This window comes from Megalopta genalis, chromosome 17 (assembly GCF_051020955.1).
Source record: "Megalopta genalis isolate 19385.01 chromosome 17, iyMegGena1_principal, whole genome shotgun sequence".
Lineage (NCBI taxonomy): Eukaryota > Metazoa > Arthropoda > Insecta > Hymenoptera > Halictidae > Megalopta > Megalopta genalis.
The window spans coordinates 6,860,946-6,884,949 of NC_135029.1; the positions used below are offsets into that span (position 1 = coordinate 6,860,946).

The window sequence follows — 24,004 nt, forward strand, 5'->3', positions numbered from 1 at the left end:
TTACAACAATTATAAGACAATATAAATTGATATGTACTCTACACAGGTTCTAATTTACCAACAGATTAATCAATTAAGAGTTGATTATTGATTTTGTGGTCTTGTCATTGTTACTATAATTAATCTTCCTTTTCGTTGTATAATTTATTAAAATGTAATATAATAATATGCGTGTGTTATTATTCAAAATCTGTGGACAACAATTGAGCCGTTAATTTTGAAAGAGGCCTAAGTCTATTTCCAAAAAACATCGAGCTAGCTATTTTAATATATATAAAACATTATACTGCCACGTTATCGGTTACCAATATTTTTAAATTTATTAAAACGCAAAATCCTTAAATATTTGGATTTTAAAATAAATTGATTTAGGCCACTTTCAAAATAAACGGCTACATTAATCAAAAATCAATGTCAAAAATTATTTTGAAAAAAAATTGAGATTTGTTAGATCGAAAATAAACGTTTCAAATATGTTTTTTTTTTCTATTTTCACGAGCTCGAAAGATTTAATCAAAGAACATGTGTCATCGACATCAACGAAGACATGACACAAGCGCTAAAAAAATTATTTTCTGCTCCGATGACTAATTGGAAACAAGTGTGCACAGAACTGAATATATAATGTATAGATTATTTTCCAAATTTGAGACATGGCTCGATAATTTTTCGAGTGCGCTCTGTCTCCTAAGTAGCAAACCGACTAACGTATTTGACTAAAACCGAATCCGATAAATATGTCTCGTCCGGTTGTAATTGCAACGCGATCATACGCGAGGTATCGGTATTCAATTAATGGAACTAGAACGCGCGCCACGCGAAGAGAAACGGCGGCCGAGTTAATTATTGCCATAAATAATTACCTAACATGGAAGCCATTAAGGATAGAGCGTAAAGTACATAAGGGTAGAGCATAAATTGAATATTAATACAGACTGACGAAGGAAGACGATAAACGCGACAAAGACGCCAACGATCCTGTACCAATAAATAACGCTTGAAACATAATACACGGTGGAGATAACTCGTCTAACAGGAATCCACGGTTTTTGTCCCGGCAACGTAAGAATACGTTGATCGCTGGCTCCGCGTTTTTCGCCGGGACGGCCTTCGCTAGTTCCCCTTACCAGAAATAGGCACTTCGGATCTAGATAGATGCGCCGACCATTTAACACGGCCGGACTATCCGGCGTCCAATCTGAGATTGTTGACGCTGCCGCGCGAAGTCAGTCGGATCCTGAAATCGTGGATGATTGCAAACTGCAAACCTATCCCTCGCGCGCGGACACTTTTTCCATCTCCGGCGCGGCGCACCGCTTCACACCGCTTCGCACAGCTTCGCACCGGTCCGCGCGGCTCCGCGCGGCATCGCGCAGCGAGATGGTAAAGTGAGAACAGTTACCACGCGAAATTTACGGCTCTATTGACGGTGATTAATGGGATAGTTCAATCTATTTATAATTTGGCGTTGGCCGCGAACGGGCAGCGGGGATTCGATGCGAGTCACGATTCGTATCCTTTCAGGGAGGATTTATGGAATTGACGCGACCGCTTTCCCAGGTTAATTATTTTGTCGCGAAACACGCCGCTTGTACGTTATATTTGATACTTTGTGCCCCGCCGCGCTGAACTTTCTCCGTCGTAAAAGTCCCGTCGGAAGGGCCGCATAATTAGAGAAGCGGATTAGCCTTTAACGATCCGCCTGGCCCCAGGCGCTAGTCTCGATCGTATATTTTCTGTAACTTCGGAATCTTCGACGATGAACTTTTTAGTGGTGCCCGTGTTCGGGCTGCACCGCTGCAATATACTATGTACGCGATTTTCATTTGCGTAAAATAAATCCACGTGGCATGGAAATTCGCATAAATTCGGGGAAGATGTATTATATTCTCGAGACATTCGAGCAATAAATTTGATTTGCAAAAGCTTAAGTTTGTTTCGAGATGTCCTACAGAAAGATGAATTTGATTTAAACGCGAATGTAACCTGCGAAAGGATGATTGTATTTTGCAAAAAAGGTGAATATAGTCTGCAAAAGGACGAATTCGGAGAGTAAAACTTGTGACACAGTTCGTTTCGAAACATTTGTCCAGCTAGAATTGCGATCGGTGCCACTGCGCGCTAATAGGAACTATCGGTGCAGTCAAGAAAATTAACTACGCAAGGCGACGCATGCGCAGGAAGTCCTGCACAGCGGCGTGGGACGTCTACCGGGTGAATATTGTAATTCTGAACTACGATGGTGACACGACGCAGGGCCCCTCTCTGATCGTAGTCCAGAATTGTAATGTTCGCCCGGTAGACGCCCTACGCCGCTGTGCGGGATTCCCTGCGCATGCGTCTCCTCGCGTAGTTGATTTTCTTGACTACACCGGGTACTCTATCCGACTTTCTCCTATCTTTTTAGAGCAAGTTGGCATTCGGTCCTAAGAAATCGATCTAAATATTGGTGTAACATACTTACGTCCGTATGCAGAGTGCGTTTACTGTCGAGCACACGTATGCGAATTGTATGCTTAATGCCAATTCGTCTGAGAAACGTCGATGGATATGCGCGACTGTCTACTTATTAATGGAAGCGTTGTCGACACGAATCCGGCGGAAGTCACGCACGGGAAAACTGCTTCTTGGTTGTCAGCCGATTATCTTTCCTGATCACTCAACTCGAATGAGAAATCGTAGGATGGCTCACCAACACTCGGCCATGAGAACATAAGCAGCTTGAAATATAAATAATAAGAGAGAGCTGACATATTATTCAAAATTGTAACTTTCTTAGAGCATTCAGATTAATGAAGACTAATTCTTCGAATTATTTTATAAATAAGTATATAAATTCATATTTTTAAAAATTGGATAAAAGAAGACGAATTTTGATCAGTGAATGGATCAATTTTGTTGCGCCTCCACCTATAAAAAAAATAAATGGACTACATAATGTACCCCTTTAAACCATGCAACTTTTGTATGCAAAATTTTTTCGTGCAATGCATATTTTAGAAGTTACAGAGATGCACGAGATGCGCGGACCACCCTGTATATGACCACCTATTACAGAATCATCGGTGCAATCTCAATAATTAAATGTTAAAAAGACAAGTGGACTAAATTATAAAGTTACTGTAAATTAACTTAACTCTAAATTATCTTTATTAAACATTTCGATCGGCAAAGAATATACATGTTAGTAAACAATAAGAAAAATGTGACTTACGCCACCATCATTCTAATTCACTCAATCGTAAAACAAAGAATCTGGAAGTTGTCGTTTCGACGAGTTCGATCGTTGTAGCGATAACATGTTAAACGACATCGCTACCAATCTGTATATCGATCGGTCATAACAGCTCGTTCCGCAGCAACCCCTCTCGATCCTACATAAATCCCATACCGTTCCGTGCGTGCCGCCGGAATTCATTCCCGACCCGACCAACGGTGCCTCTTCTTTTTCTGAAAATTCCGTCGCTCGGCGTTCATGGAGTCTGGGCCAAGACATGTTCGAAGACCGTCTACTATCCCGATGCAGCAGACTGCTGTGCAGAAATAACGCGCAGGCAAAATAACCAGCTCGAAACAGAAGGGTACCGTGGACCGATGCGGTAAGGGCGAACGATTAAGATCGAGGAGCGAAAGAAGACGTGACCGCGTCAGAAAGTAAAAAAGCAACGTAAGAATACGTCTGTAAATTCGATAAGAGATACAAAAGCGTTTGCCGGAAAGGTAGGAGGGAAAAAGTCACGGAGAAAGCGAGGAGAAAGAGAGAGACCCATTTCGCATTCTGCGGAGAACTAGTCACCGGCTAACTATAAGAGAAGCTAACTATAACTCGGAGTCTCTACCCCTCAGTGGCTATTTCCAGCGTAGCGTTTGTCGCACTGCCAATCCCCTCTTGGTCCCGTCTCTACTTTCCTCCCTCTCTTATTACCCTCCCCGTGCTCTGCGCGCTGTGATCGCGCGAACGCCGAGTTCCACGGCGTGCCGTCGCATCGGTCGCGTAAAGTCGAAAGAACGCGGTATTACGCCGCACCGGCCTCCATCCATGTATATGTAGTTAGGTCGGAGATAGTTTCTAGACTGCTAGGTGGCCTCCCACTACTTTCACCGATTCAGGGCTTTCTTTCTCCCTGTCGGGTGACGAATAACCCCTCAATTCGACCAGACAAGCCTATTTCAAATATCTGACCACTTCAAAAGCTTGCAGTTGTTCCGGGAAGTCGCTCAACTACGAATTTACTAATGACACCCTCGTATCAAAGTACATAGTTTGTAATAACTAGACTGCGGATCTTTGTGCAAAATAAACATTTCGTGCATTGGTTGCAAGAAACAGAAACTGCATAAATATTTATTCCCGTTTTGAATAATTTTAGCAAGATCTAAATAATGTAATCGTATTGTTACATTTTTCTAATAGCGTCGCCGTTTCGTGTTTCACCTAAGATAAAAGTACCTATTATGAAACACCATTCAATTGTGAACCCAAATTGAAACAGCAGTGAAAAGAAATACAAAAATTTCGCACCTTATTAAAGCAAATGTAGTTCATCACAATTATGAGTGGTTTATCTCTTAGTTAGGGTTGAAGGTCATAAATCCACTAATTTGTTACCGCATAATAATTTGTTAGAATGAAAACTAAGATTTGTTAAAGATTATATGAACTTCCTGCAGGTTTCAAGTCCTTTAAATGTGCACTGAAACAATGAGGGGTAGTTTACTCCGTGTCAAGGGTGATCGACAACAAGAACAGTATTCCTCCACCCAGATATACCATAAATTAGGTTTATAATTTTTCGTATTCCATCTTATCAACTTGGAGGAGTGGTTTCTCCCCTTAAATTTGGAAACGGGCCGATAAAAGAAATACTTACTCCTTACTTTTTGGTTCTCTATAACATATCCAAAGGAGATGGACGTCTAAAAACCCTTTCTTGTAAGTTATATAAAATGGAAATACTATAAGTCAGAGAAAAATTATTTCGGATCTCGAGATTCGCAAAATAGTATAGCTCGTGGACGATGCGAAGTGTATTTTAAAACAAGTGAATAAAAATATAATGAAAACATGAAGTTTCAGAATCATTAATTTCGGAAGGAAGTTCTTCCATTACCCTGAATTATTGTTAAGAATAACATTTTAAGCTGGAATAACTGTTTTATAATAAATTGAAGTGCACTTTAATATTTAGCTTAAGAATTTAAACCTTTGATGAGATGCATTGAAACTAGAAGAAGGCGTTAAAAAATTAAATAAAATAAGCAAATTATTTAAACATGTAGTTTTATAGACACAGTTGTATTTTCTTTATAAATACACCTAATTCGTGAATTTTTATAAATAGTGAAATTACAAATTATGTATTATTTTTTCAGCATTGCTCATAAATTATATTTACAATTATATTTAGAGGACGGCGTTACACAGTTACGAGCTGGCTATAATTTTCTATGTTTAGAACTAATTCGGTAAGGTATTTCTTGTATACACACGCACACACACACACACATATATTTGCATACATTCACCATCTTGCAATTAAACGAAACTAGTGAGTAAGAATAACTTAAATATCTGTAATTATATCACAATTTATATTATGCAAGGGTGAAAGTGAGTGTAAAAGATCTATTTGCATCTTTTTGTTACGGTACATTAATCTGTAATAGTAATAAGAAAACGATAATAATCGACAAATTTACTATGGGAAATAATTCGATTGTGTTTCAGATTTATTACCAGAGTAAATGTAGGACAAGAACACCTATTAAAGATGCTATAAACTGCTGGTTATTGGATTTCCTTCGAAATAGAAGTCAGCTTGTGAGTACTTTTCATGTATAACATTATTAATGCATTTCATCCATGGACGTTATTGTTGTCAATATCTAACTCCAAAAAATGTAGAAGAGATTGAAATAAACATTGCGACACGAAACATGGGTACCAGTGCAGAGTTTTAACACTTTTTACAGTATATCGTATATGCAATGAGTATCGAGTTTCGCGATTCGCGAAGAATATCGATTACCGTGTTTCACCACACACTTAGGGGTTGCCGAGGACATAGACTTACAAAACGACAGAAATAAAACTTATCGATTCCACTCTATAAAAATTTCACAATAGATCTTATGACATTAACGCGTACAATCGAGGATAAAATGAAATACAGAAAAATTATGGCACACACTGAAAAACTATATAATAGTTTATAATAAATATTTATATATATATATATATTTTATATATATTATTTTATATATTTATATATATACTACTATATATTTTTATACATATACTATATATTATATATATATTATTATATATTTTATATATTTTATATATATTTTATATATATTTATAATAAATAGTCCGCGGAACTTAATGCAAAATGAACATTTTCTGCAGCAATAATGTAATTGGAAAAAATATTTATAAAAAGCTTATAAGTACCCTATTGAAGGATGAGTACAAACTCGTTCAGGAAATATTTATAAAAGTAATATGTTTAATAGTGTTACAATAAAGTGTTAATTTTTTATCTTAAAAATCTTCAAATTTATTATTATATACTACAGCACACTTTTTATTACAACATTAGTATAAAATATATATTACTGTATATGTAAACTGTGGAGTTTATGCATTTTTGACGAAAATTACAAAGGCAAACACAAAAACGAACAGAGGACAAAAATTTAAGAATATTTTTATATTACGTAGCTACAACATATACTGAAATGATTGGATGAGAAAAGACATTATCGTCAAGCTTACGTTTCTTACAGTCAACATAGAGAATCTTTATTTTTCACAAATAATTCGCACTCTATTTATACGCATATACATATCATTTAAATCATCCATAACATTTGATGTCACTCGACATTTTCATGCAGGGCAAGCATTTCCTCACCTACACGATTTTATGTATTGCGAAATTGTGAAATTCATTGGAATTCACTGGAATTTATGGAAATTTTATCTAGTCCATTTTATAGCTGTGTAGGCACGGAGAGCTATGTAAAGTAATCGGTGTAGTAATAAAATGCGGACACGAAACAGTAGAGGTAAACGATTTGATTAACTTTAATTACGCCTGCAGTAATTAATGTCACTCCTTCCGGCTACTTAGCATAATTACACAACTCTTATCGATAAAGGTAATGATATTTTTCAAAATATTTGCAACGTATATATTACATTATTCACAGAGGTATAGCCGAATACAATTACTGCAGAAATCAGGAAACCGTGCAACACCGTCGACACCATTGTCATAATTGTATTTTATTAACATATTTATAGCTGACCACCTCCGACAGTAATGCCAACAAGACTGCGGTTTCACGGACTCCGAGTCTGTGTGTGTCAAAACCACATTTGGAGCGCTCATTAACGGATCGGTATCGCATACAATGTAAACGTAGAGACACCTGTAGAGAAACTAAAATTTCAAGTTAATACTAAACCATGTCTAACAATAAAATTACAGTTCTGATTTCAAGTTATCATTTTTGTAATTTTTACGAACAAAATAATACACGAGTTATTGCTTTCGATTAGTGTTCGATGAAATCGGTTTGATTAAATTTAAAGTAATGAAACGTTTAACAATTTGTCTACGTACTTAATAGATTCCTCAAGGACATTCGCGGCAAATATCTACCCCTCGCGTAATATTTGTATTCATATCATAAATATAATAAATACAAATAATATTAATTCAAAATAGATATATATTGAACGTGCAATCGCGGAACAAAATATTGAGAACATATGATATATTGCATATGTTTTTAAACAAGATTACTTTGAAATATTCTTTTCTATACGCGTCGTAAGCTACATCGAATTACTATTATTAATACTTACGGGGCATTACTTGGGAGTTGGTTTAATATTTACATCAGGGACAACACGTGTTCGATTATCCATATTAGCATTGCAATTATTACAGTATGACGTGACGTCTGGATCATAATTGACGCATTACGTATCATAGAGCGATGTTCACATGGCACTGATGAATCTCACTGCTTGCAAGTAAACATCTTATGAATGGAGCGGCAGGAAACAGTAGATCTATATGACTAATTGTCAATTAAGGAATTATACATGTCGTGTACATAAATTGGTCAACAAAAAGAAGCAAAGCAATTGCTTTTTCTTTATTCGTTCTTATAATTTGTCAAGTAAATTTTTTTCTCATACCATAGCTTTATATTTAAATGTTATTTAAAGTACTTTTATAGTTGTCATTCATTTTAATACCTTTAGCTATTTAACTTTTATGTGTACAATATCATCAAGGAAAACAAAGTTGTTTAAGAAAAAACTAATTTAATTTCGACTTTTGTAGAAAAAGTGATACGTATGGAATTTTACTTTCATTGTTGTTTATTGACGACTATGAAATAATTCATTCTGTCTAGAAATTATTTCTATCAACTCGTCTAAACAGTTAAACAATTGTGAGCACTACTCTTACAGACATGTGTGGTATATTACTGTATATACATATGTGGTATATTCCTACCTGTTGCGGAAAGCGATCAATCAAAACTGTTAATGTGATCATTAGGAGAGTTATTTCCATGTACCACTTCAAATAGTATCGTGTGTAAATTAATATTGCGTTATAGAAGAGTTCAGAACGCTGAAAGGGAATATTAGTAACGCGACTGGAATGTGAAAATGTCTAAGGAAAGACGTGATGAAGTAGGATGATGTGTTAATAAATCACTTTTGCATGTTTTAAATGGAAAAGATTCTAAATTGTTAGGAAAACTTTATAGTTATTTAGGGATAATTACAGATTGTTTAGGATCACCTTTTTCGTGTTTCGTATTTTCTGATCAAATACACTTTAAGGTTTATCAAATTTTAGAACATGTAAATCGTTTTTCTATAGAGTGGGCCATCTGTCGATTTACTTTTAAGATTGCTACAAAAAAAACTGTTTAATATTTTTCAAAGTTTTTTGTTTTATTAAAAAAAAATCACCATTAATTATGGCTTAGCAGTAGCTTATTCTGTCGACTCAATTTTTCAATACATTTTCAATTGTTTGTGGCTCTATTTCGCGAATAGCTCGATGGATATTTTCCATCAGTGATTGAATTGTTCCTCAACTATTAAAATAACATCAAGCCTTAACGGTTCTACATAAAAAGTGTCCAACGATGTCAAATCGCGTGTGACACATTGCACTCTTGAAATTATGTTGTATAATTATATATATATAATCGATAGGTTTATTCTTTTTAATGAAGTATTAAACTTCCAAGCATCGTTTTGTTTACCACACTTATAAATCAGTATATCATGTGAGCGTTATCTAAATTTTCTAATCTTGTAAACAGGTATCTGTTTAATTTTTCAAGTAGAAAATCGTTCCTGCACCTGTCAATTATTATTGTGTCAAAATCAATTTATCATCTAGCATGGTTCTCTTGATGGTGTTAGACGTGCTGCGTCGAACAGTGCTCCGTATGTGTGGACATAGACCAGACTCGTGCATAGGTGCCGAGCACTCATGCAGAAAAACACACACTCAGTGACTCGCGTGGCACTTCAATTACGGGGATTCGCACCAGATCGAAGATCCGCGGGGTCAGTGCTCGGATCTATTTCTACAACTTTGAGTCGCTTCAACTGGCTAAATTCTATTATTTATTTACGGCCAAGCTTCTCTATAGGGCTTGAGAAAGCGGAAAGTTCATCGGGAAGACTATTCTATGGCTTCGAAGATACCAGCGATTATCTCGTTGATCTCTCTAACAGGTGAATGAATTTTCAGTAAAGAAACACTACAACGTCGTGAAATCAGGAAATCCGACTTACTATTTTTTATCAATTAACTGCGTCCTCTACAACAAGACATTTTAAAAATATTAATGTACAAAGACTTTCGTATAATCTGTTTTCGTCGATTACAAACATCGGTGAATTATATTTTGAATTTTACGTTTCTGCTGTGATACTTCATCTCGTTTAATTGTCATTTGACTGCGAATTTTCATGGAAAATAAATATTATCTACATAGATTGCGAAAAGAAAACAAAAATTGAACAGAAAATTTCTCCTTTATTAAATAATTTTTGTGGATCGTAAATGATACAGTGACATTTTTTGATTCGTTTAATCTCTTTACTATCTTAAATGTACTCATTTTTTCCATAAATGCGTAAAATCCGCAATCTAATTATCATAAATCGATTATTTCAGCTTGCGTTAAAATAAAAAGTAATGAACGAAAAGTAACAAAATATTATTATGTTTCTTAATTTCAACAAAGTACTAGCTTTTTACATGCAGTATAATATATTATATTACTATGCCATATCACTTGTTTTATTTGTAAATGAATTGTGTTCATTTTTATGTTTTGTTAAAATTATTATTTATTATTTATATATGGTGCTATCTATACCTTTTAATATAATTTATACTGTTAATCACTGATACGCTTTACTAAATGCAGAGTTTTATAAATAACACTTAATGTAATATGATATACAAAAATATGTGTGGACACCGAAATCGACAACAGAACGGATGTCCAAATACATCTTAACATCACTCACGGACAAACATTACTAGACTGCGGATTTTATGCATTTATGGCAAAATTGGGTGGTCGCAATTTAAAATAGTAGAAAGATTAAAGCAATTAAAAAATGTCAATGTATTATTTTTAATCTGCTAAAGTGATTAAAAAACGAATAAACTTGCCGTTTAGTCTCTATTTCTTGTAATTGATGTAAACAATGTTTATTTTGCATGAAGGTCCGCAATCTACTTATTACATTTGAGTAATACCTGTTATTTTAACAAATATACGACTTATTAAATTAAAAATATTTATTAGAGCGAACCACATAACAAGTTGTTTATATTATGTCTACGACGAATAAATAAAATAATAAAATTTAAATAGAATAAACGAAATAAATAATAATGAATGAAATTAAAATAAAAAATTAATAAACTATAAAAAGATAAAATTAATATTTTCGTTGACACAGTGCAAATTCGTATCCTATGTTTATGAAGGTTTACTACAATCAAAAATATTAATCCGTGTAACATGTGCCGTAACTTTTGTCTGTAAGTGTACATACATACACGTTGTATCGACTATTTTCTATCATTCACTGAATAATCAAAAGAGTAAAAGTAATATCGAATTCATAATGTAAGCGAATTTCCGTAAAAATTTGTATATGAATTTTTTCCATTAATAACAGTAAATACGGTTATAAAACGATAAATTCGACGGAAGATTTGCAGTTCCCTCAGTCTCAAGAATTTGCGAACAGTGGTAAAACTTGATAAGTATTCTATGCTTGCAGTTTGTCAAAACTCTCGTCTGGTGGGTATCGCCTCACCGTGGCTGCATTAGTAGCTCCCGCGTTTCTGTCTTGGTTATCTGGTCGCTGGTATTTGATTGCTGGCTGCCGCGTGCCGCAAGAATGCGGACTTGTAATGATAACGTTCATTTAAATTTCATGCATTAGCCGGAGCTATGCACGGTAGCGTTGTTCCGTTTTATCTTAGGTTACCGTTTCGGTGTTGGTCGTCGTGTTATGCGGATGATTGAGATGTTTCGATACCGATGAAAGAACGTTTTTGTACGACAACGATTATTTACGATACGTTATGAATCGTTTTAGTTATGCGGCGTAAATTCTCCCGCGTCCCTCTGTATTTCAGTCTCTAAAATATTTCCGTACTTGCGACCGCTTAGCGATTCTTCTTATAGGCGTACGATGGAAGTGAAACTTGACGATAAGAAATGAACCGTGCGCGTAAGATAACTTGTATTATGCGAAAAAGCTCATGTCTACGTCTACAAATGTTTCGTACTGAACAAGGAAATTATTGCAGCAAGCGAGTAATTACCAGACTTCTGATTTTATGCGATTGTAACAAAAAATATAAAATAAAGGATACCGTTGCATTGCTTTAGAGTTACTAAAATGATTAAGAAAAGAAATAAATGCGTATTTGGCATCTGCTTCCTGTAATTAATGTAAACAATCTTTATTAAATTTCAATTTCTAGAAAATTACCACTCGGAGGTGCTGACACACTATTACTTTATTTATTTATTAAATAGAAGGACTACTATAATTTAACGGATATAATTATTATTGTACTGATAAATCAATTTAGTACGTAACTTTAAGTTTTTATTTCATTCTTCATGTTTAAAAAGTAAAATTCGTAAAGTCTGGGATCAATTTTCCTAAAAATGTCAGAATAATATACTCTGAAACTTGAAAATAGTGCTAAATTGATCCCGGAAAGGGACGAGGTTTAAAGTCTCTTACGAACCTGCAAAGTTTGAAGAAAATCGAAATTTTCGTGTCACCGATAATCCCGTGTAAGCGACTGTGGAATACAGACTCCTCGTGAAATTATACTCGATGAGATAGAGAATTCCGCTGATAAAGCAAACTCTATCTGTGAGCTCTATTTAACGACCATCCTGCGAGTAGACAGAGCTCTCGTTCAAGCTGAATCGATGGTGCTCCATACCCGCGCAGCAAGAAGTCCGCTTGACCATCTAATTACAGTCGGCTCTTTAGGGATTAAGTTTGCGTTTAAGTTTTTCATGCAGCCTTGGATCGGCCCCGTTCCTTTCGCGACGAACAGCACTGTGATTAAGTGACCGACGCGATTAGAGTCGACTGAATTAGCCTCAGCGATTCGTGGCTGTACTGAAAAACCAAGTTCCAGACCGATCGATGTTCTACGGACGATCAAAGGATCGCGTGCATCCGGTGCATCATTGGCACAGAATTGTTCTGCGGTTTTATTCCTTAACTCGATCCGTAAGAATTCAGATTGGGTTGGTTTAGGTAATTGTTTCGTTAATTGTTCTACAAGGTGTTGCGAAACTGTTCGCACAGCATGTTCAGCTCGTTCCCGAAAACAGACTTTTGCACGAATTTTATTCGGATAATGAATAAGAGGTAAAGACTAACGAATAGACTGCAGATTTTTATGCGAAATAAAAATTGTCTTCGTTAATTACCAGATGTAGAAACTACATAGACATCTATTTCTTTTCTTAATCCTTCCAAGGAGTTGACACTAGTAGGTTAATATTTTCAAATTGTGTAAATGATTTTGCTATTTTGCATTTGATCTATCCAGTTGCATCATAAATGTATAAAATCCATAGTCTAAGTGAATGAAATTTTATTCGACGCTATCTAATAAATATCGAATCGAATAAAAATGTATGTAGAGAGAGAGAGATTCATTTGAATAAGATTTTATTGGAATAAGAATTCACTCGTACAGAAATTCATGAGGAAAATAATTTAGTAAAAATAATTGTCGTTTAATAATAATTATAGTTTAAGAGTCAATTATATAAAAGCAAAATGCTTTGGTGTAAGTAGTCCCTATACTCAAAACTAGAAAATAGAACTCAGGCGAATGCCATTGTTGTTCAAAGTAGTCATTAATAATTTATAGATTATACTGTTTGGCTTCGATATCGATGGCCGAGTTTCAATCGAAGATATTTGACTGGATCGATTTAAATGGATCACCCTATACATGCAGCAGAAGTTGCAACAGTAACACGTGCTCGACTAAAACAGAAAACGCCTTGATAGTCGCAGGAATCATATTACGAAAATAACGGCATTTCTTATTCTTACATACATATACGTAAGTACATGTATCCGAGATAATGGAAAATGGTGAATATTATTTATATAAATTCAACATTAGTCCAGAAAATAAGTCTGTATAAAAGAAAGCAGGTTAATGCGAAGAATACATTGGCTCGTTCGGACATTTATTTGTTCTTTCGCGAAACCAATGAAAGACGATTTTTTAATGTTTAAATTAAAAGAAAACTTTTTGACATTTTCCTGATAAAATACTGAATCAAGTGCTTTTTCAACACTCTTAAAAAACGAAATTTATTTGCAGAGCTAAACATCGTTCCGACCTAATATAATTCATAAAATGGCAATTTTAAATTCAAATGTACTTTATTATTTCGTTACCACTGTTTTCGCTTTACTTTCCATTATCTCAAAACTGTTTTCCGAATATGTAAATTTACTCGACATTATCGACTCATTGAACTTGTGTTTCGAAAATTGATAGATCATTGAAAATTACAGCACTCGCGCGATGCTGCTTACGTTGTTTCTGAGGAATAAAAAGAGGCGGGGTATTTTGCAGGTGAATAAAACGCTACAAAAAACGTAGATCGTTATCCACCACTTGATTAACATAATTAATGATTGGAATGAGGCATAAAACTACTACACAGTAACGACACGAACAATCTTAACCACCGGCAACGCAATCATTTGAAAACATGTCATAATAACCGAGTAAGAGACGATTATGTGAACAAATGATTGGAAGTCGGTCTTGATTGGAAAATTATTCAGAATTTTATTGCTACATGCCGGTTGGACAAAAAAGGCCAGTAATTCATAACTTTCGTCATCTACTCTACTCAAGGTTCAAGTTCCCTCAATTCGAGAACAGAACGCTGGAAACCAGCGGTGTAATTCAGGGGAAAGGAAAATCATCGTGTTGCAATGCGAATTCGATTCACGGTCGAACAACTTGCCTGTAAAAGCAACGAAATTCCTGCGAGATTTTTATTGCGGAGTCTGAGCTGGCGAACCGAAGCGGTTGTGTTCTTTTAAATAAGAATTTTAAACATGCTATATATATTTCCTTTGAAGAATTTTTAATTTACGAAACTCTAGCGCAAGAAAATACCTGTTCCTCGAATTGAATTTGAAAAATTCATAAGTTCATAAGTTCATGCACTTAGATGCAAATAGCTGTATCTAAAAAGATAATAAATTTCATTTGTTTTTATGTTTTATATTATTAAAACAAAAACTATTTTGTTTTATGTTTTAGATTATCAAAATAAAATATTTATTTTTCTAATTTAACTTTGGATTACCAAAATGGACTACTTTACTTTACGTTTTACATTTTCCAAATAAAATAGTTATTTCATGCTTTAGCTATGGATTATCAAAATAAAATATTTTATCTACTAAAATTGTATGTCCTATATACTCGAGGTATTATTTTATTTGAATTGAAAAGAATCTATTATTTAAAATAATATTCCAGATATTTTCTCTATTACCCAATTCTGCTTGTATGTTTCTTGATATATACTTTATTGCTACAATTCTACATTGTTCTCATCGCACTACTAACTTTTTAGGCTACCAGCAGAAAATCCTTTATGGTGAAGTCTAAGTCAGATTTCAATATTTGCTTTCACTCCTTGAATGCAGATCGCCCTGCATGTAGAACATCGGTAACACGTACCCGATCATTACTCAAACCAACTGTAAAATTTATTAAAATACAATTCATTTCGTACGGTCAAGTATGCGAAATTAAACTCCATGTAATTTTTTTACGCGCGTAATACACCGCCTCTTTAAATATTCGGCGACCTAAATATTTTGCAAAAGAATGGGAATTTAATTGCAGCAGAAACGGAATTCCACAGAAATTTCAGTGAGAAATATTTGCTCCGTACTCGCAACGCATAGTTGCCAAACTGGACGAGCCTGCGACATTTAGAGCGTACATTGCCACCGACATAGGGCGCCAGTTAAAAATATGAATCGCCAAACCAAGATCCTGTAAAATTCCCTTTCAAATACAATCATGTTTCGAATTGCAAACGAATTGTTGGTATTTTTATACGTTGCTTAAAGATATCGGATATTATTTGAATTGCAGTAGTACTCAGATTTCGTGGGTTTACATTGTTTGTCGAGAGAAGTAAAAAGTATTTAATCACTATAGGCAACATAATGAATTCTTTTAACATAGGTTTACGAGTTTCGTCAAAAGTTACTAATTTGTTAATTTACGATTATTAATCCCTCAACGACGAGATTATATGAAAAGAAACTAGTTGTAGTTAAATAACGTATTGCAATATATATCATAAAATCATAAACAATACCATATTTTTTTTATTGATATATTCGCGTGCTAATAATTTTACTTTAATATTATAAAATCAATGTCATAATGTTAATGTTATTAAGGTTATAACATTATTTTTCAGGAATTTATTCAATAGAATTGTTTCTTCGGACATATATTATGATAAAAATCAGAAAAAATCTGGATGAAAATATTTTAGTAATTTTTATGAAATAATGTAAGGTACAGAGTTACGTTTAGTGCTCCGTGAACCGAGTGCTAATGAAACACGCACACACAGAGAAGATTGGATTTACTTTTGAGAAGAATACTCTTCCCTTTACATCAGTGCTGGACAGATTATAAGTAAAAATAGATTGAAGTGCATCGTAAATAAGCTCACATTTGATTGTATTATTTTGAAGACACGTATATTCACATATACACGATACTTTCAAGCTTAATTGAATTTCGATCGAGTAAATCAGAACGTTCTATGAGCTCTAACCACACAGTGTACACTGCACTTAACATATTCAGTACCTAATTTTGGAAGTACGCATTCATACCAAATACAACTTTGACACGAATTGTTTACAATTTCATAAATTGTTAAAATATAAATCGGACTCGTTAAAAAGTTTATTCTTGTGGAAAGAACAAAAATGAAATTTGATTTAAACATGAAGCAATTCTTGATTTATCCTTTACTTTCTCCAAGCAATATATTCGTAAGTGCACCATTATAAAAGTCAATTAGAATATACCGCAAGATGAACATTTTCTCTCTACACGGTAAGATTTATAATCGCCATAATATCGAAGAATTTTTTCAGCAGCTTGTATTATTCGTAAAAACGGGTATAGTGTTTTCAAATCAGTTTCTAACGTTTACATATATAACGTGCATATTAAGTTTTTTTTAAATTCAATTATTGATGGAATGAGAGCAGTATTTTGCACGATAACTCTTTCAATTTTGTTTCTTGCTCAACCTGATCTTCCGGATTCCTTCTACAGGTCTCAGTAATGGTTAGTCAAATTATACAATTTGCCCATGCGTGAAGAGGATGTATTAAGATTCCCCGATTAGAATCGAGGCTTCGTGAATCTAGCGAAAAGTAGCTTTTTTAATAGCGGAGTTGTTGCGTTTTAAGATTCGTTTTTAATACCAACACCGTTGTACAAGAAGCATTTGCCGTCACGTTCGTCACCACAAAGTCAGGGATCTGAAATAACAGTTATTTAAAATAATTTTTAAGTTAATCGAGTAATATAAAAGAAATTGTTAAAGGAAACCGCATGATTAAAAGATTTCAATTGTTGATAACTTACATAAAAAATGTCTTTTCTCATGTAATGATCATAATAAGTCGAAGATAATGCAACAACATCCTGGAATTTTTCTAAAGTTGTTTTAGTTTTGTATTTGGTCATAAATTTTTGCCATAAATGCATAAAATCCGCAGTCTAATAATTAGACAGCGGATCTTTATGCTTTTATGGCGTGTACAGATTTTGAAAATACATGAAAGCGTATAAATTAACATATTCTAACAGCATTTTTATTTTCGTTTTACAATGGATGATCTTCTAATTGTCAGAGAAACAGTACCTGTTATTCCGATTCTTGTAAAACGACCTGTGAAAAGGAGAATATATATAAAAATTCGCAATCTACATGTAACTGTTACTTTTAACTAGACCGCAGCATTTCTGCGCTTATGACAAAACTGGGTAATCCAATACGATAAAAATACCAATAGAATTTAAAGGCGTCGATGCGTAATATTCATTTTATTGGAGTCATTCGAGAGAGAACGAAAGTGTGGCTCCGGTGTCTTGCAACTGAAGAACACAATTTTGATTTTGCACAAAGATCCGCTGTCTATTTACAACCGAAGACGCAGGGATCAAAATGATAATAGTTATGCAACGATTTTTTCTTCTTCTCGTATCGATTATAACACCGAAGATCCCCGCGGAAAATGGTTGCACAAGCGAACACATAATAAACGACCGTTGATTCACAAAGCCTAAATATTTTGCAAATAACAGGTCTAATAAGAATGTCGGTATACGAAACTGCAGAGCGTGTAATGCTGAAAATTATAGTTATATCCAGCCGTTTGACGAGGGTCGGGGAAAGCTAAAGGAACGTTCATAGTACGTTATGTCATGTTCAATACGGGAAATTTAAAGCGCCGAAGCGGGCCCTGGTGTACTAGAATGCCGAGCCCGGGTATTACTTTTTGTTCGGAATAATGAAGGCGTAACTGAAGAGGAAGAGTAATGCAAACGAAAGCGTGTGCGCAATCCGACTTGAAATAATTGCCGCGTGGAGATCGATGTGGAAATGTAAAAACGATTAATATTCTGCGGCGTGTTGTGCGAGGAATGTTGGTTTCGTGATGCATTGTTGCACCAAAGAATCGGCGCCGAAAGGTAATTTCGTTTATTCGTATCTTTCTAATTAATGAAAGTTCGATGTTCACTCTTGTTAAACGGTTTTACAATGCAAAAATGTAGCGCGTTTTCGATTAATGTCGGTATCATCGGTAATCATTCGATATTTAAGCTCACTTTGGCACGTGTACTGTTTCACAGTTGACTAACAGATTGCTCATTAATTTTCGCTCCGGATCAAATTACTCGTGCGGTTTTCTCACGCTGTTTTATTTCCACTTATCCTATCACTCTGTCACTCGTCGATTTATCTCGCCAAAATTGGTAATGTGGAAATAATAACCCGTTCTCTTGTTTCCTTTTTTCTACTTACATTTCTATTAGTTATAATTCATGCCTGCTTTTTCAATTGTACTCGGACGTTCCCAGTATTGTTGTATTATATATCAGTTACAATATTGATTTGTAAGAATGGCATACGAGAAGCAAAATGGTGTTGTATATTAAATTCATTTATATAAAAAAGCCCTGCAGCTTTTTTCCAAAAAGGTATCAAATCGAAATGCAAAACAGCATCAATAATTTCGAAGTTATTGAACGATTATATTCGTTCATGAGTGCAACACGGCCGAAGGGACGCGACGGTATGTAAAATACAAAGGAAAGGTTGCAAACGAACCGACTTGCACTCCCATTGATCGTGCACCAGACCGTAATTTTTCCAGGATTAATTTCACTTTAATTTAGCCGGCTAACTGGCCGACTTCAAGGTATGCAACAAACGTTTCTCCTTCTCCCCTATCGAACGTCACGGTGTATATATCGCGACACCTCCTCTCTACGGCAACGAGTGAAAGTACTCGGAATTCTTGCGGCCAGTTTCAGCCGAGGGCTCGCGTCTGAAGAGGCTTACGCAATGCGTATGGTAACAGGTGTATTACCTGTGTAATAACATGTCCAGTGAATCGGTGCTCGTTCGCACTTGCATATCAGTCACGATGTTGCAGTCTGCCGAAAAATCTCGCGAACATAACGAGTTCTGATTGTTCGACTCACACGATGCCAGTGTATCCTACATAAACGTTTTTGGTAACACTGTAGCGTTCTCAGCTATTGATTTATATTTCTGATCTATTTTCTACGACTAAAAAACCTCCCCTCCAAAATTATTAGGACCCTTACAGAAAGTTACATAAATTTGAGAAACCGTTAAGAAATTCTTATCATTTCATCAATTCGTTTCAAAGTTAATTTTATGAAACTGTAACAACTGGATTATATATATTTAATAGTATGATAAAAACAACGTCAATTTTATAAAAAAGAATTAAATTTTTTTTTCGTCGATATATCCACCGTGTTTCTAATTATTTAATTATTTAATTTCAGCATCCGTTTTATTGCTTCGTCTATTATTTCTGTTGCTGTTGTTTTTCAATGAACGAAATGTAATAAATGGGAAAACTTATCGTATAAGTGACAAAGACTTTAACTTAATATGTACTTTCGACAATATGATTCCATAAAACTTGCACACGTTATCTGAACTGAATGGAATATTAGAATTTATATTAAATAAGGTATCCTAATACTTTTGGTTGGGGGTGTACATCCCAGTACCTTAATATCGAAAATAGTATTGTTTATAACAATTGTGAATCCTAGCGACAGAGTCCAGCCAGAGTCCAGAGTCCAAATAGACGGAAATAATGTCTGCGATGTGTACAACTACATTAAAAACAATTCACAACATAGTAATCTGTTTGATTCGACATTTATCAGATCGTATCATGCGAATCAATTCGAGCAATTAACCGAGCAATTAACTTAAAGCAAGTAAACGATTTCAATTCTCTCTCGATCTATTCATTTAATAAATAGGATTTAACATTAAAAAAGAGATTATTCTATTACTCTGAATTATCTTTTTTCCCAATTACTCTGCTTCGTTATGGGACATACTTATTTTCTGCTAATATTTTATCGTTTACATTAATTGAAGTTTCGACTAATTTATAATAGTTGATAGAGAGTTAGTGACAAAACATAATTGAGAGAGGCGAATATTTGAAATCATGTTTACGTATACGTAAGAAAACGTTATCTGTATAAAATGTAGTTTAATAGAATTGCAAAGGAAAATGTAAATGGCAATATGATAGCGCATCTATTTGTGTAAGATACGAAGTAAAATATAAAGAAAATAGAAATTGAAACATTAATATTTGGTGGTAGTTCTTTTAAAATAGTTTTATCTATGTTTTAATCCGTTTATCAGTTGATTCAAATGAGAGTATATTTACCAATTAATTTACACATTTAGAAGCTGTTAACATTCGAATCCTCGAATAAATATGCATACAAAATGTCGACATAAGATACTATGATATAATAATTCATTAACTTTTTCACGAACGACTGTCATATCTGTACGGATAATAAATCTATCCTATAACTAAAGCAGCGAAGACAGAAACTAAAATAAATAATGCCGTAATCTTGCAGTAAATCATTCCACGAGTTGACTAGTGATAAACCCATACAGAGCATCTATACATGCCAAGGCTCGACGAATTTTCAAGAATACTGTTGGCATTCGAACTAGTTATCAGGAAGTACAGAAATGTCATTCTGAAAAAAAATCGATATTGATAGTAAATAAGAAGCTGCTCGACAAGAACCAGAAACGAGTTCCAACTCAGAACGACAAACTGCAGAAGACATCCTGTAAGACAGGTAGCAACGCGAACTCGATTAGAAAACCAACATTGAGCGTAGAACCGAATAAAATACATATGAATTGTACTGGGGAAAAAACCGGACGCGGCATCGAGATAACGGTATATAGGGAAACGAAAAGAGGATCGTTTATCGGTTAACGTTTTGAAAAGACAACGGTAAAAGTCAGCATCAAATGTCAACGAACGATTGATTCCCGATGAATTGCATCACTCGCATTCTGTCAGACACTCGTAATCTAAATTACCCGTTGCGAGTGGAATGCGACTGAATCTCGGCCCACAATGCGCATTCTTGCTTCGGTGGATTCATCGAATGCTCGCGTGTGAATTGCAACGCGGTCGAATCACCCACCTTGTTTCTCCAAGAATCAAAGGTAGAGAACAAAGGGTAAGGAAATGTTAAAAATTGAAAGTGTAATAATACCGTTACTGTAAATTTGCTTTTGGGAACGCTTATTGTTGGTCAATCAAAGTTTTGCTGATTCAATGACATTGTAATTCAATTTCGCAATTTAATTACATTGTATTACAATTATTTGATCAGCGCATATGGAATGTTCGATTTTTATTACATTACATTGTTGTTTACGACTCAACTTCTTGCGAGACAAATTTTTTTGTTTTCCTTTCGTGTACTGATTCTAATATCTTGCAACTTATGTTATAACTGTGAATGCATGAAATTAATATAATTGTTTTTGTTGTGTGGTTATTTATTTTGTGCAGTTTTCATTTTTTAATCATTATTCTGAACCTAAAAAACTATCAATACTCATCATAGGGCAGTAGCAATTGTATAGGAAGAAGATTTTATAAGAAAATGATTTATTCAAATTTGCAGAGTATTTTCTCTGTTGGGATTATGGAATGAAAATGAATATGATTCTAATTCTTTTCTTAAAAAGAGACTTTATCTTATTCTTTTATTGAGAGAAGGTATATGGGCGAAAACGATCGAGCGACCAAACTCTACTGAGAGACCGGTAAGAAAAAACGCTTCTTTTATACCCTTCTTGGGTTCGTCTTATCCACCAATCAGAGACGTTTATTTGTCGCGTTTCACATTGTGTACGTGACGCTGGGATCCCCAAACAGGGCACGATGTGTATCTAATGGTACCGGTGACGATGTATCGCGGTATCTATTATATACAGTTTACATCACCGTCGTTGCCCGCTGACGGAACCGACGAAAATGTAAACCGTTATCTTAGTATCTTAGTACTAAGTAAACTATAGATTAATTTTTGTTCGAGGCTAAAATTTCCTTTTTTTCAACATTCTCGAATTTCAGTTTTAACTGGTCTTACGTTAAAAAAAAAGTATATGTAAAGGCGCGTTGCCACTGGCTTAGCCTTGCCGCGCGGCTGTGCCGCCGAACGAGCCGATCCTTGTAAAATACGCGTGTCCACTGCGTCGACACAGGCCGATCGGGCAGGGGAGTAGGCAAAGATAAACAAGTTTGAAGCGTTTCGTATCTCTTCAGTGTCATTTGAGAATGGTACAGTTCCACTTGAAAAGCCGAACGCCATGCCGATTCGTTTTCCATCCAATGTCGGTAAAAGATCAAAGGAAATCGTGTCAAGCGAGGCCAAGTCATCGGCACGAAGGACAGTTTCGGTTCTAAGTAGAATCTGGGACAAAATTAATATAAGTCCGAAAATTATACTAATATTTTTACTTTACCCTTTGCACTCGAAGCTATTTTAACTGTAAATATAAAATCATTTTTCTAACTTATAGTATTTCTATTACACGTGACAAAATGCATTTTACGCGCATGAAATTGACTCTCGGGACTCACGCAATAATTGCACCCTTAGCAATCTTTCAAAATCTAAATGTTGTTAATATAAAAATCATCTTGAAACGTGATATAACAAATTTTAGTGGTGCCTCAGAGTCGCCGCTCGAGCGCAAAGGGTTAAGATTTCTACATATGAGAATATTTTTAAATGATCTATGAATTTTACATGAGAAACGTCTTGAAGAAACAATGAATAATATTAACACTTCGTAAGCAAGTACTCTTCAACAAAGAAATACAATTTGAATTATAGGGTAAACGAACATTCTGTATTTACCGAACCTAGATTATCTCCGTTAATTGAACGTGAAAAATTACGTTGTACGAATATTGAGAAACTACATTCTGTTTCTAACACAATATAAAATTCTTTATAAATACATAGTAATTCGATATTATAATACAATGGTATAACAAGTTGGTGGAGCAACATAACTGGTGCTACAACTCGGAGTACTTTAACGCGCACCCGGATCGTCCTTACAACTATAATTTCAAACTGGTTTCAACTAAAAGTTGCTGATCGTCTTTTTTATGTATTCCTTGCACGCATTAGTTGCTTATAATTTTTGTTGGTTTCAAGTTTCATGGAATAAAATTCATTTTATTCGTATGGAAAAGCAGATTACTAATGTAAGTATGTCAAACATTTACGAGCGAAGTGTGCCATGAGGACAAGTGCATAACTCAAACAATTAGATGATCATGTATTCCAGTCGATGTAACCGTTAAGACGGCATACGATTTTTGCAGGCGGCTGTGCAGAATTTTTGTTTAACAATCATTTTAAAACCTAATACATATTTTCTACAGTATGCGCTGCAGCAATAACACGACAATCTGTTTCTTCCGCTAAATTTGCGTGGAACAACCGTTTGTATTTTACATATACCGAAGTTCGCTTCTTTTTAAATATAAGAATTAATATGCAAAGATTTTAATTATTCAAATTCTACGTATGATATAAAAATCATGGAAAATGCGCGAGTGTTGCTATTGCTATACTTTACAATATATTTCCCAATCTGTTGAACGGAACAATGAGTGAAAAGGAGCTCGAAATTCAAATGATAGTTTACAAGAAAATCA

The 24,004-nt window shown here is 34.6% G+C and overlaps 1 protein-coding gene across 3 annotated transcripts in view; it reads left to right on the forward strand.

Annotated features, from left to right (window-relative positions):
- Positions 1 to 24,004, forward strand: part of LOC117225183 (uncharacterized) — a 154,575-nt gene that overhangs the window by 81,521 nt on the left and 49,050 nt on the right. For all 3 annotated transcript variants that reach the window (XM_033478515.2, XM_033478516.2, XM_076527239.1), the window contains one exon: positions 5,729 to 5,821. The gene's annotated coding sequence lies outside the window, so the exon portion shown is untranslated. The remainder of the gene's footprint in view (positions 1 to 5,728; positions 5,822 to 24,004) is intronic.